Here is a 12,853-nt window from a genome sequence, read left to right on the forward strand (position 1 = left end):
CACTGCATACCTAGGCAACCACCATTCTAAGAATGCAGGGTGATCGGTAACCTTGGCAATGAGCTGTACTCTGAAATTACAAACCTGTTCGTCAGTACAGAGAAATTTTAATAAGCAGTAAAATACAAGGTTGCTTATTTTTAGTTACGTCATAGACCGGCTCCCTGACTTTGTGGGCTCAGGAGCTGAGCCTGCATCTTTGCCAGCAAATGATGGCCGTATTATTCAGCCATCATGGAGTGAACTTTCCCATTACTGAGATAGGAGATGACAGCTGCTACTGATGAGATTCTATGTAGAAAGGAGGGGAATGAAAGAGCCCCCCTAAATAGAATCTTATCAGTAGCAGCTCATCTATCTCAGTAACGGGAAAGTCTGTCTTCACTGAATACAGATTTAGGCCATGGCCCCACTATCAGTATTGGGTCAGTATTTTTTCTCAGGAGTGGGTGATAAATGCAGAATTGGTGACTTATTTCTATTATACCTTTTCTCTGATTGTTCCTCACCTGGTTTTGTCTCCTACTCCCGAGAAAAAATACTGACCCAATACTGATAGTGGGGCCATGGCCTTTACCTCAGAATTGAGAATTGTGCTAATGATCTATCAATTCTGGCAGAGAACGAAGCAGATTCCTCTGATAAGATATACAGGTACTCTTTAATGGGTGAAGAAAATCTGCAACATCAAAAACTCACCAAATACTCATGGTTGAAGCCTAACGCTATGCTCACACTAGGCGTTTTTTCATGCAAATTTTCAGCTGCGTTTTACAGTACCAGCAAAGTCTATGAGATTTCAGAAATCTCATGCACACACATTGGTTTTTGTGTCATCAGTATTTTGTGCTTTGCATGTTTTTTTGCACAATAGAGCATGTCACTTCTCTCTGCGTTTTTTCACTCATTGAAAGTGGTGAAAAAATGCTGAAAAAACGCCTAATGTGAACATAGCTATCAGGTTTTGCTGCATTTTTAGTGAAAAAAAAGTACATAAGAGTGAAACTCATTTATTTTTGTGAATTTTCCATCTTATCTTTGTCACCTGAGATGGCATCTTGGATTAGAACAGTTTAATTAAATTAGTTATGTCTACAGTGAAACATTGGCTGAGCTAGGTGTGAGATTGAACAATACCTGTGACCCAGGGAGGTGTGATATTGAACAATCTCTGAGCAACTCAATGGCAGACTATAGTGTGAAAATAAAGTGTCCTACAAACTCAATGCACTGCCAGTGTCTTAGGTAAACTATTCCTGAACATTTCACCTCCCCCACTGTTACATTTGTAATTCTGGTTAATATGGTTTCACATATGTCTTGCATTGATGATCTGTGTTCATGCTTCTGAACTTTGAGATCCTGAAAAAATGCACTAAAAACGCAGCAAAACCTGCGTTTTTGACGCAGCTTCTTTCCTGCCAAGAGATCAGGTTTTGCTGCAGAAAAAAAGCTGAAAACACCTAGTGTGAACATACCCTAATAGGTTGGAAAAGCTTGGAATTGTATTTTTTCCTACGAGATCAGTAGATGGCACACTGATGCAGGAACCATGAGCGGATGAGACCCTAATCCTGCACACTGGCTAAAGAAACGGCCATTCTCTTCTCATTTGCAAAACAAAAAAAGGTCTGACTCCGCGCTGGTGAGGAGCCGCTGGTGAGGAAGCGCCGACTCCGCGCCGGTGATGAGCCGCTGGTGAGGAAGCGCCGACTCCGCGCTGTTGATGAGCTGCTGGTGAGGAAGCGCCGACTCCGCGCTGGTGATGAGCTGCTGGTGAGGAAGTGTCGACTCCGCGCTGGTGATGAGCAGCTGGTGAGGAAGCGCCAACTCCACGCTAGTGAGGAAGCACCAACTCCGCGCTGGTGATGAGCCGCTGGTGAGGAAGCGCCGACTCCGCGCTGGTGAGGAGACGCTCCTTGGTGCTGCCTGCCTGTTACTCTTGTGCCGGTATCAGACCTGTAGAGATTATGGAAATACTGTAGAGTTTTGGCCCTGTATACATTTAGCAGCTTTTTTCCTCCAGGTAGAACAATGCTGGGGGCATCTGGTCGTTCCCATTCACAGCAGATGTGCGGCTCAGACAGCACTGAGTGCTGCGTCCTGTGACCCGGCTGTGTGCTGGAGCACGACTCTCACCGCACACAGCTCATCAGTGCACCGCCTGACAGCATGCAGTGTCCACTGTGGCCAGCACTACAGCCCCATGCTATCTGCCGGTACTCCCACTATAGGAGCCCCACTGGTGCTGTGCCCGGGCCTTCACTGCAGCGGTGTAGTGCGGACAGCAGCCACCATACACTGTACTACACCACCTCAGCACCAGGATGAGCGCACACTACAGCTGCACACACGTGACTGTCCTGTCACACTCATCAGGCTGGAGGAGCCAACACACACCGGGCGGAGCCCAGTGCCCCGGAACAGGAAAATGAGGCGTTAAAATCTCCCAGTGTCACCATAGTAACACAACTCTTTCCATAGGGAGGGAGCGTTGAAGTGGACGCTTTTGACCCAACCATCTTGCCGTAGCCGAATGACATCAGAGTCACATGACCTGGTTAAAAAAAAAAAAAAAAAATCAGTGAAGCTTAGGAAGCTGACAGCTCCGGAGGGCAGAGGGCGAGGAGCGGGGACGTCCGATGGGATCGCGGTGAGTGTCCGCCCGCCCTGCTGGGATGTCTGCGGTCTGAGGAGGGATTGTCCTCTGGACGTGGTGTATGTGCCCGGCTGGGAGCAGTCAGTGGGCGATCGGAAGGAACAGCGCCCCCTGTGCCCCGTGTTTATCAGAAGGGGGAGGGATCCCAACCCCGGGGAGGGATCCTAACCCCCTGCAGAGGGATCCCAACCCCTAACCCCCTACAGACGTGTTTACACTTTGAGACCGTGTGTATATAAGTGTGTGCCTGTGTGTATATAAGTGTGTGCCTGTGTGTATATAAGTGTGTGCCTGTGTGTATATAAGTGTGTGCCTGTGTGTATATAAGAGTGTGCATATAAGTGTGTGTCTGTGTGCATATAAAAGTGTGTATATAAGTGTGTGTCTGTGTGCATATAAGTGTGTGTGTGTGTGTGTGTGTGTGTATATAAGTGCCTGTGTGTATATAAGTGTATGTCTGTGTGTATATAAGTGTGTGCATATAAGTGTGTGCCTGTGTGCATATAAGTGTGTGCCTGTGTGCATATAAGTGTGTGCATATAAGTGTGTGCCTGTGTGCATATAAGTGTGTGTCTGTGTGCATATAAGTGTGTGTATATGAGTGTGCCTGTGTGTATATAAGTGTGTGCCTGTGTGTGTATATGAGTGTGCCTGTGTGCATATAAGTGTGTGTCTGTGTGCATATAAGTGTGTGTATATGAGTGTGCCTGTGTGCATATAAGTGTGTGTCTGTGTGCATATAAGTGTGTGTATATGAGTGTGCCTGTGTGTATATGAGTGTGCCTGTGTGTATATAAGTGTGTGCCTGTGTGTATATAAGTGTGTGCCTGTGTGTATATAAGTGTGTGCCTGTGTGTATATAAGTGTGTGCCTGTGTGTGTGCCTGTGTGTGTATATAAGAGTGTGCATATAAGTGTGTGTGTGTCTGTGGATAAGTGTGTCTGTTTGTGTGTGCACATGTCTATGTTTGTGTGTAATAAATATATATATTACACACTATGTGGCAGCACATGTCCCGTCTGATAGACACTGGGCACAGGACACAGTGGGGCCAAAAACTATCAATTGATAAGAGTTTTATTATAATCAGAGTGTGGCAATGTTTTGACTCCTCCTTGTTGGTGTAGTGGCTCAGTGGTTAGCACTGCAGGCTTGCAGCGCTGGGGTCCTGGGTTCATATCCCACCAAGGACAACATCTGCAAGGAGTTTGTGGGTTTTCTCCGGGTTCTCCGGCTTCCTCCCACACTCCAAAAGACGTACTGATAGGGAATGTAGATTGTGAGTGCCTGTAAAGCGCTGTGGAATTAATGGCGCTATATAAGTAATATAAATATTTGTTCAGTATTTTGACCATAGAACAGTTACTGTAAATGTGTTGTTATCAGGGACCTGCCATGGTAGCAGTAAGGGGCACGGCGCTGTGAGACTGATTGATTTGTGATGGGTCGGTAATGACCTGAGCGGCAGCCCCTTGCACTGTATATATGGCTCTGGGGTGAAGTGACTGAAAGCCGGGCACCCAGCCAGCAGCTTCTGTACAGCCTCGAGGACCGCTCTGCCATCGGCTTACTGTAGGTGGGTGGGACTGAGTGATTCTCTATAAATATGTGTTGATCTGCGGGCAAACTCTAAGGCTGCGTGCACACGATGCGTTTTTCATGCGTTTCTACTGCGGAATTGCTTCAAAAACGCATGGTAAGCCGCACCCTAAGGTCCCCAATGGCATTCCGCAATGTCAATGCACATGCTGCGGATTTTTCCGCAGCGTTTCTGCAGCGCTCATAAATCCGCAGCATGTTCATTAATTTTGCGGAAGCGCAGCGGAAACGCCGCCATTGACTTGCATTGAGACGCATAATATCCGCGTCTGTACAATTGTACAAGCGGATATCATGCGTCTCAATGTGCGGATGGTACCCAGTTCTGGAGGAGAGAAGACTCTCATCCAGACCTGGGTACCATTGTACCTGTAAAAAAAAGAATAAAATAAAAAATAAAGTTTCTATTCACCTGTCCGGCGGCTTCTCTCTGCTTGCCGGCAGCGCTTCTCCTTCCAGGACCTGAGATGACGTCGCGGTCATGTGACCGCAGGCTGTCTCGCGATGTGCCGGCAACTCGGAAGAAGCCAGGACGAGCGCGACAGCACACGCCGGAGCTTTATTTTTTTTATTTTTACGGTCACAATGTATAAATCCATGCTGTTTGCATGGATTTATACAGTGTGACCTAGTTGTCAAGCACTTTCCAAGTGATGCTATCGCCTGGAAAGTGCTTGTCAGTCCACATGCGTTAACACATGTGGGTACGCATGTGAATCCGCATGTATTCCGCATGTATTCTGCAGGAAAAACGCATGCACAATCTGCATGCGTTTTTTCTGCCAGGGAGATGCAGAAATGCTGCAGAAATTTTCTGCTTCATTTCTGCATCTTGGGCACATAGCCTTATAGGGATTCATGTGGGATCCAAAAGGGCAGGTTCTATTTTTGGAGAAGAGTTAAATGATTCTGATCACCAAAAAGCTCCGGATTGTCCGTCACTAATTTGTACCAGGATTCTGAGTACGGCTAGGACTACACGGCACCTTTGGTCACATAACGGCCAGGCTCAAACAAGTCACATGACCTAATCTTTGTGTGATTGTCTCTGTGACTTGTTGTGATTAGGTTATTATGGGGTATGCACGTTTCTGCACCAAAACCCAGAGTGGTGACAGGAAAAACACTGCGTATAATACGTGAGCTTTTATCTGCGTTTTTCACCCATTCATTTAAGTGGATGAAAAATGGTGCGAAAAGTGCTGAAAGAATTGTCAGGCTGGGTCGTGCCAAAAACTCAACAGGGCTCAAAATACTAGTGTGAAAAAGACGCTTGTACATGAGATTATGCTGATAATGTAAAACGCTGCGTATTTTACACACTAAATATGCTGCGTAAATACACAGCCAGAACACAACTTGTGAACGTAGCCATAGAGTTACAGTTAGGTGATTAAATTAAAAAAAATACAGGACTAATCAGAGACAGGTCACAAGTAAGTCCCAGTCTCCAAAGCAGGTATTCTTAAAGGGGTTTTCCAGGCTAAGAAGAAAAGTTTGACTGCTGAGTCATGGCAGCGTGTAATGCCCACACTGTCACAATTCCCGGTATTCCCTGTGTAAGTCACATAACCTCATGTATGCGATTTCCCTACAAGACTCCTCCGCTGCAGTCAGTGTTCTGTAGAGAGAAGTGTAGGAGAATCCTCTGGAAATCGCATCCAAGCTGTCACATACATTGAATAAGAGGAATCATGACAGTGTGTGCATTGCATACTGCTACGATTCAGCAGTCTGTAGTCACAGAGCGGGCGCAGACTTTTCTTATGACACCAGACATCCCCTTTAATAGGACTCATAGGAGAGACCATGAGTAGCCACGCTGGCTTATTGCCAGCCTTCCCTGTATCAGTGTGGACTGTCAATCACTGTGTGGGGTAATTGGGATTCTCTCTGTTTCCTCTGGGAGTCCTGTGAGGATTGAGGCTATCCTCGCACAACATTTATGGCCTAAGTTTAACAGACAGGCTGATTTATATGTTAGTTATCCATCCGAGCCTCCGCTAAACAGCAGGATCCATCACCCAGAGGGCTCGCTCACATCTATGTATTTTTCATTCTACTGTGGTCCAACATCAGATCGCACCCAGACCAATGTTATTCTATGGGGCCTCGTACATATCCGATATTTTCCACAGACCGAGACAGTCTGAGAAAAAAATCAGCATGCTCGAGTTTGATCTGATATTCAGACCGAACTCGGCCATGCAAGTCAGTGAGTGCGTGGGAACCATCAGACTTCACTCGGATGACGTCTGAGTGCTGTCAGATTTCAACGGACTGACAGAATGGAGACATTTTTTTCCCCATCTTCTTCTCATCTGATAGAATCGGATCACACTATGGTCACACTCTGATCAGAGTTTGATCTGCATAATCCCGATTCTTTCGGATGAGAGAATCTATGGCGGTCTGCACCTGCTCATCCGGGGCTACATGGCAGCAGGTGTCGCACAACAGCAATTCTCAGCACGACCAAAACCATTTGTGCTACTTGCTGAACCCTGACTATTTTAGAGCTGCAATTTTGGTGTAAAAAAAAAAAAAAGTTGCAGTTGCCTGTGTCTTTCATTGAAGTCTATGGGAATAGTGAATTGGGACCAGTGATAGAAAATCAAACACTTTTAAAGATGTATGCAACTCTGTGTCGTGGCCGGGTAACAGGTCACAATGCGAACCTATAGGAAATCATTAGATGCAATACCGCAGTCCAATGTCGCAGGCAGCCCGAACCTAATGATTTCCTATGGTGTTGGACTGCGGCTGCCATGCAGAGTTGTACATGTTTCCTAATGTGTTTGATTTTCTGTCACATGCAACTTGTCTGTATTTTGCCTGGTTTTCTTAAAGCTAAATCACAGCTGTAAATAGTTTTATGACAGCGAGTCTAAGACAAGTTTTACAGATGTTTTTTGTAGCGTGACTTGTCTGAGAATTATTGTATCATCCGCTAAGACCCGGCGTCATAGGAAGCATTTATTACTGGATCATGCGGGATGGAAAAAGTGTAGTCTGTTACGCTATTCCTTACCTGTTTTTTGCAGTGTAATAACATATGTTCACCAGACGGATGGCAATAATACCATTTTTTTGGCCTCCGTATGGCAATAGAGCCCTACGGACACATTTAGCCTTTTGGGCTCCTTTTATTGCAATGCATATGTTCATTCTTCTGTAAGGGAACCTGTCATCAGGATTTTATACCCCAAATTAATGACTTGTATGTAAAGGCTTTAAGGCTGATTAAATCCTTAGGCTGGTTCACATAGCGTTTGCTACTATATTCAGTGGCCCCATCGGACCGTTCGTCCAGACAGCCATCCAAAGATGCAGTTGATTGCGTCTTGCTGCCCACCTCCAAAACGCGTATACGGCTGTAAATGTTGCACGACAGAGCCCACTGTGACTCTGCATCATTAGTCAATGGCCCCATCCGTGCATATTCCCAAATCTTGTCTTGTAGGGGTTCGGACGTAAGCCTTGATGGGGCCACTGAGCATAGTAGGTAACTTTGTTGTAGAAATCTGCTTGCCTGACATCTGTCATACATAGTTCATATATATATATGTGCCAGTAGTTTTGGGGTATAAAATCCTGGTGACAGGGGGCCTTGTCAAGCGGGTTCCTGAGCGGACCTGCCGGAAAAAGATGTGTGCACATAGTCTTAGAGGATTCCTTTCCTATGTCTCATGTGACATTTAATATAATTTATAGCTGTAGACAACCTGATACCTTCTCTCTTACCGCATTCCTTCATAAATATAGGTCATTCTGTAAGTGCACACCTCAACCTGGAATGACAACAAAAGCAGTGTTAGGTGAGATCTTCAGGTTATTGTACAGCTGACGTATCATACCTGTAGTGTAGGTCAGATCTGCACACACACTTCTGAATGAAAATCGTGGTACTGCTGCCATCAGGGCTGTGGAGTCGGTAACCAAACCTCCGACTCTTCAATTTCCCTGACTCCCGACTCCACAGCACTGCCTCACTACTGAGCGTGTACATAAAGTGCAGCACACATTCATCTCAACTAACAGCCAAGAGATCCTTAGATCAGGAACAGAACAGACATTTATAGGACATTTCATAACTTTCCCAAATTCTTATGAAAACATTTACAGCACATCCTGCATTGTACTAATAAACCAATTTATTACGGTATATATTTTAGGAGTTGGAGTCGGTCCATTTTATACCGACTCCAACTCCACCAAAATGGACACAGACTCCGACTCCACTGCCCTGGCTGCCATGCACATCTATGTTTCCAGTAGTAAAAAAGATTATGGGCAACCACTGCTAAAACCAACATGACCCACAGGGGAATGTAGCCATGCGCCACAATCAGAAATGTACACCAGCCCGGCTCTACTTGACCCGGTCATGTCCCCCGAGCTCCGCTCGCTTCTATCAGCTGTGACTGGTGTTAAAACACCAAATGTGGCAACATTTTTGCATAACTTTCTGCTATATTTTGAGCGGTTTTATACCAGAATCCTGGCGAATACTTCTTGGAGAATCTGGGCCATAGTGTTACTCGACCCTGAAGCTTCCTAAGCGAAGGCTTCATCTGCACCTGGAAAGAGAAATCTGAGCCAGAATAAGCTGTATTGTATTTTACTAATATTCTTATTAACCTTTTATTGTTTGTTTCCTTGTTTGTCACCAGAGGAGTAGATGGCTTCTTCCTTGTGTTACAATGTGTTAGGGCAGTATCAGAGTTGTGGTGCTTGTTGCTGGAGGTCTATTTAGATACAAGCTCAAATCCTGGAGTGGATTAACATGAATGAGGTCACCCAGATTATCCATATGGGTTGTGCGGAATATACTTTCATGAAATCATACAAAATGTGTTTTTATTTGATTTTTATTAAAAAAATATGTTACATACAACTATTACATTTTATTTTTATTTAAAATTTCATGACAATGTGGAATATTGTGGGATATTAGCACCATGGAATAAATGGCGCTATCATAATAATAAATAATAATAATAACAATATTGACAGTATGTAATTTTTATGTTTTAAAGGAGTTGTCCACTACTTTTTATTATCTCCCCCCAGTGTATTCAGCTGATGCCCATAAAGGTTTTTGTAATTACCTTCTGCTGTCCTTCTTGCCTGTGAGTGGCGCTATCGCTGGCCGCTCACAGGCATCACGTAACCCCTGGCTGCAGCCGGCTCCGACATCCCAGATGTCATGTCAAGTTCTGGATGCAGCCGGGAGTCTCTCTCTGCTGTGTTCCACGGTGGCTGCTGGGTTGTGGGTGGGGTTACCCCGCGCGTCACACCAAGCATCCACCGCGTTCTCTCCCTCTCCTTGTTCATTGGGAAAGCATGCAGTGGATGCTGGGTGTGACGTGTGGGGTAAACTCGCACACAACCCGGCGTCCACCGCTGGGACCGCGTCACTGATGTCACGCCTCACTTGACGTGACATCAGCGGGGGGTCACATGATGCACGTGAGCGACCCACGGTAGCGCCGCTCACAGGCAAAAAGGACAACTAAAGGTAATTACAAAAAGCCTTATGGGCACCGGCTGAATACATTGGGGGGACAATAAAAATTTGTGGACAACTTCTTTAAGCATTTTATTTGTTGTATTTGGTACCATACATGGTTTTAGGCAGATAATAGATACTACTAAGTAATGTTATGATTCAGAAAAGCTGTGTCTGCTGACGGGGCGGACAGCTAGGACCCCCACCAAGATATGAGAACAGGTGTCGCAAAGTCCCCTAGGTCAATGAAAGCCACGTGTGCTCCTGTAGTGTATGTGGCTACATAACTGACACATACAGTATAACCAGACCCGGCCTCCATGACCTGAACGCTAAAATGGTGTAATTAAATGTATAAAAGTCTATATGATCGGCCTCTTTGGCTATCGCCCTCCAGGTCCCTCCTGTCAGTTCCTGGATCACTTTGCTGCCTGGCTTCCAAATTTTCTATCCTGCGACATCCCCACGATAATCATGGGAGATTTTCACATCCCAATTGGCGATCCTCTTTTCCCATCTGCCGCTCACCTTTTATCACTAACCTCCTCCTTCGGCCTTTTACAGCTTGCTAATTCTCCTACACATGAGGACGGGAACACATTGGGCCTGATCTTCTCCCGGCTTTGCTCAGTACATGACTTTACTAACTCTCCCCTTCCACTGTCTGACCATAATATTATTTCATTCTCTGTCAAGAACTGTGACTCTACTCAAGACCCCCCCCACTTTCCACACTTATAGACATATACGTGCCATTAACAGCCAGAAATTTATGAAAAAGTTGCAATCATTATTGGCCCCAATCTCCTCCCTCTCATGTCCCGACTCTACATTGAAGTATTATAACGAAATAATGCTATGCGCCCTGGATGAAGCCGCACCTCCTACACAAAGAACAATTCGGCATAGACGGCGACAACCCTGGCACACACCTCAAACACGTCTTCTCCAGCGGTGTTCCAGGTGCGCTGAAAGTCTGTGGAGAAAGTCTAATCTGCCTGAAGATTTCCTCCATTATAAATTTATGCTGAAAACATTTAACTCTGTTCTTCACCTCTCCAAACAAACCTACTTTAACAACCTCATAATCTCACTTTCCAATAATCCTAAACGACTCTTTGACACGTTTCATTCTCTCCTCAATCAAACAGCACAGACCCCGATCACCAACCTCAGCGCCGACAATCTGGCCAATTATTTCAAAGAAGAAATTGACCATATCCGACAGGAAATTTTCTCCCAATCCCCAAACGTTATGCATGCTCTCCCCTGCCACATTGTATCTTGCTCACTTTCTGACTTCGAACCAGTCACGGAAGATGAAGTGATCCGGCTCCTTGCATCTTCTCGCCCTACCACCTGCACCAGTGACCCTATTCCCTCACATCTCCTTCAGTCCCTTGCTCCAGCTGTCACCACTCACGTAACTAAAATTTTTAACCTCTCCCTCTCATCTGGTATCTTTCCCTCTTCTTTTAAACATGCCAGCGTACATCCATTACTTAAAAAATCATTCCTTTGACCAGAACTGCACGGCCAACTACAGACCTGTTTTCAATCTTCCCTTTATCTCTAAACTCCTGGAACGCCTGGTCCATTCCCGTCTAATCCGCTATCTCTCAGACAACTCTCTTCTTGACCCTTTACAATCTGGTTTCCGCTCTTTACATTCTACTGAAACTGCCCTCACTAAAGTCTCTAATGATCTACTAACAGCTAAATCTAATGGTCACTATTCCCTGCTGATTCTCCTGGATCTCTCTGCAGCATTCGACACTGTGGATCACCAGCTCCTCCTCACTATGCTCCACACTATTGGCCTCAAGGACACTGTTCTCTCCTGGTTCTCCTCCTATTTCTCTGATCGCTCCTTCTCTGTGTCTTTCGCCGGCTCCTCCTCCTCTCTCCTTCCCTTTACTGTCGGGGTTCCTCAAGGATCAGTCCTAGGCCCCCTTCTTTTCTCCTTATACACCGCTCCCATTGGACAAACAATCAGCAGATTCAGTTTTCAGTACCATCTCTATGCTGATGACACCCAATTATACACCTCTGCTCCGGACATCACCCCTGCATTACTACAAATACCAGTGATTGTCTTTCTGCTGTGTCTAACATTATGTCCTCCCTCTGTCTAAAACTGAACTACTCGTATTTCCTCCCTCCACTAACCTACCTGTGCCCGATATTGCCATTTCCGTTTGTGGCTCAACCATTACTCCCCAGCAACAAGCTCGCTGTCTTGGGGTCATTTTTGACTCAGATCTTTCCTTCACTCCTCACATCAAATCACTCGCTCGTTCATGTCATCTACACCTCAAAAACATCTCAAGAATCAGGACTTTTCTCACCTTTGACTCGGCAAAAACTCTTACTGTAGCTCTTATTCATTCTCATCTGGACTACTGCAACTCTCTACTTATCGGGCTCCCTCTTACTAAACTCTCCCCTCTCCAATCCGTCCTTAACGCAGCAGCCAGGATCATATTCCTGCCAACCCTTACACTGATGCCTCTTCCCTGTGCCAGTCATTGCATTGGTTACCCATCCAATATAGAGTTCAATTTAAACTTATGCTTACCCACAAAGCGCTCCATGCTTCAGTACCCCCCTACATCTCCTCCCTTGTCTCAGTCTACCACCCTACACGTGCCCTCCATTCTGCCAGTGACTTAAAACTAAAATCCTCCATAATCCGAACTTCCCACTCCCGTCTCCAAGATTTCTCGCGTGCTGCGCCAATTCTTTGAAATGCACTACCCAGGACAGTTCGATTAATTCCCAATACCCACAGTTTGAAGCGGACCCTAAAAACCCATTTCTTTAGACTGCCGTATCGCCTCCACACACTATCTGTCCATCCCAGTTTTCCCCCATATTAAAATCTTCAATTTCATGTTCATACCAACCATGCACATAATAGCCTCGGTCAGGACTGCACACATACTGGCAGGCAACCAGTCCATGTATTATTTATCGTATTTAGTATATCAAGGCTGCATTATACAATATATGTACATTCTACCTTTTGTGTCTCCCCCATTTCCTCATAGACTGTAAGCTTGCGAGCAGGGCCCTCACTCCTT

The 12,853-nt window shown here is 45.5% G+C and overlaps 1 protein-coding gene across 3 annotated transcripts in view; it reads left to right on the forward strand.

Annotated features, from left to right (window-relative positions):
• Positions 1-2,457: 2,457 nt before the first annotated feature.
• FBXO8 (F-box protein 8) overlaps positions 2,458-12,853 on the forward strand; it is a 49,269-nt gene continuing 38,873 nt past the window's right edge. For 2 of the 3 annotated variants that reach the window (XM_073643901.1, XM_073643910.1), the window contains exon 1: positions 2,458-2,653. The gene's annotated coding sequence lies outside the window, so the exon portion shown is untranslated. The remainder of the gene's footprint in view (positions 2,654-12,853) is intronic. The other variant, XM_073643893.1, reaches the window with a different exon arrangement.

The sequence above is a fragment of the Phyllobates terribilis genome, unplaced genomic scaffold, assembly GCF_046119375.1.
Source record: "Phyllobates terribilis strain yellow unplaced genomic scaffold, ASM4611937v1 Scaffold_1__5_contigs__length_1240528914, whole genome shotgun sequence".
Classification (NCBI taxonomy): Eukaryota; Metazoa; Chordata; class Amphibia; order Anura; family Dendrobatidae; genus Phyllobates; species Phyllobates terribilis.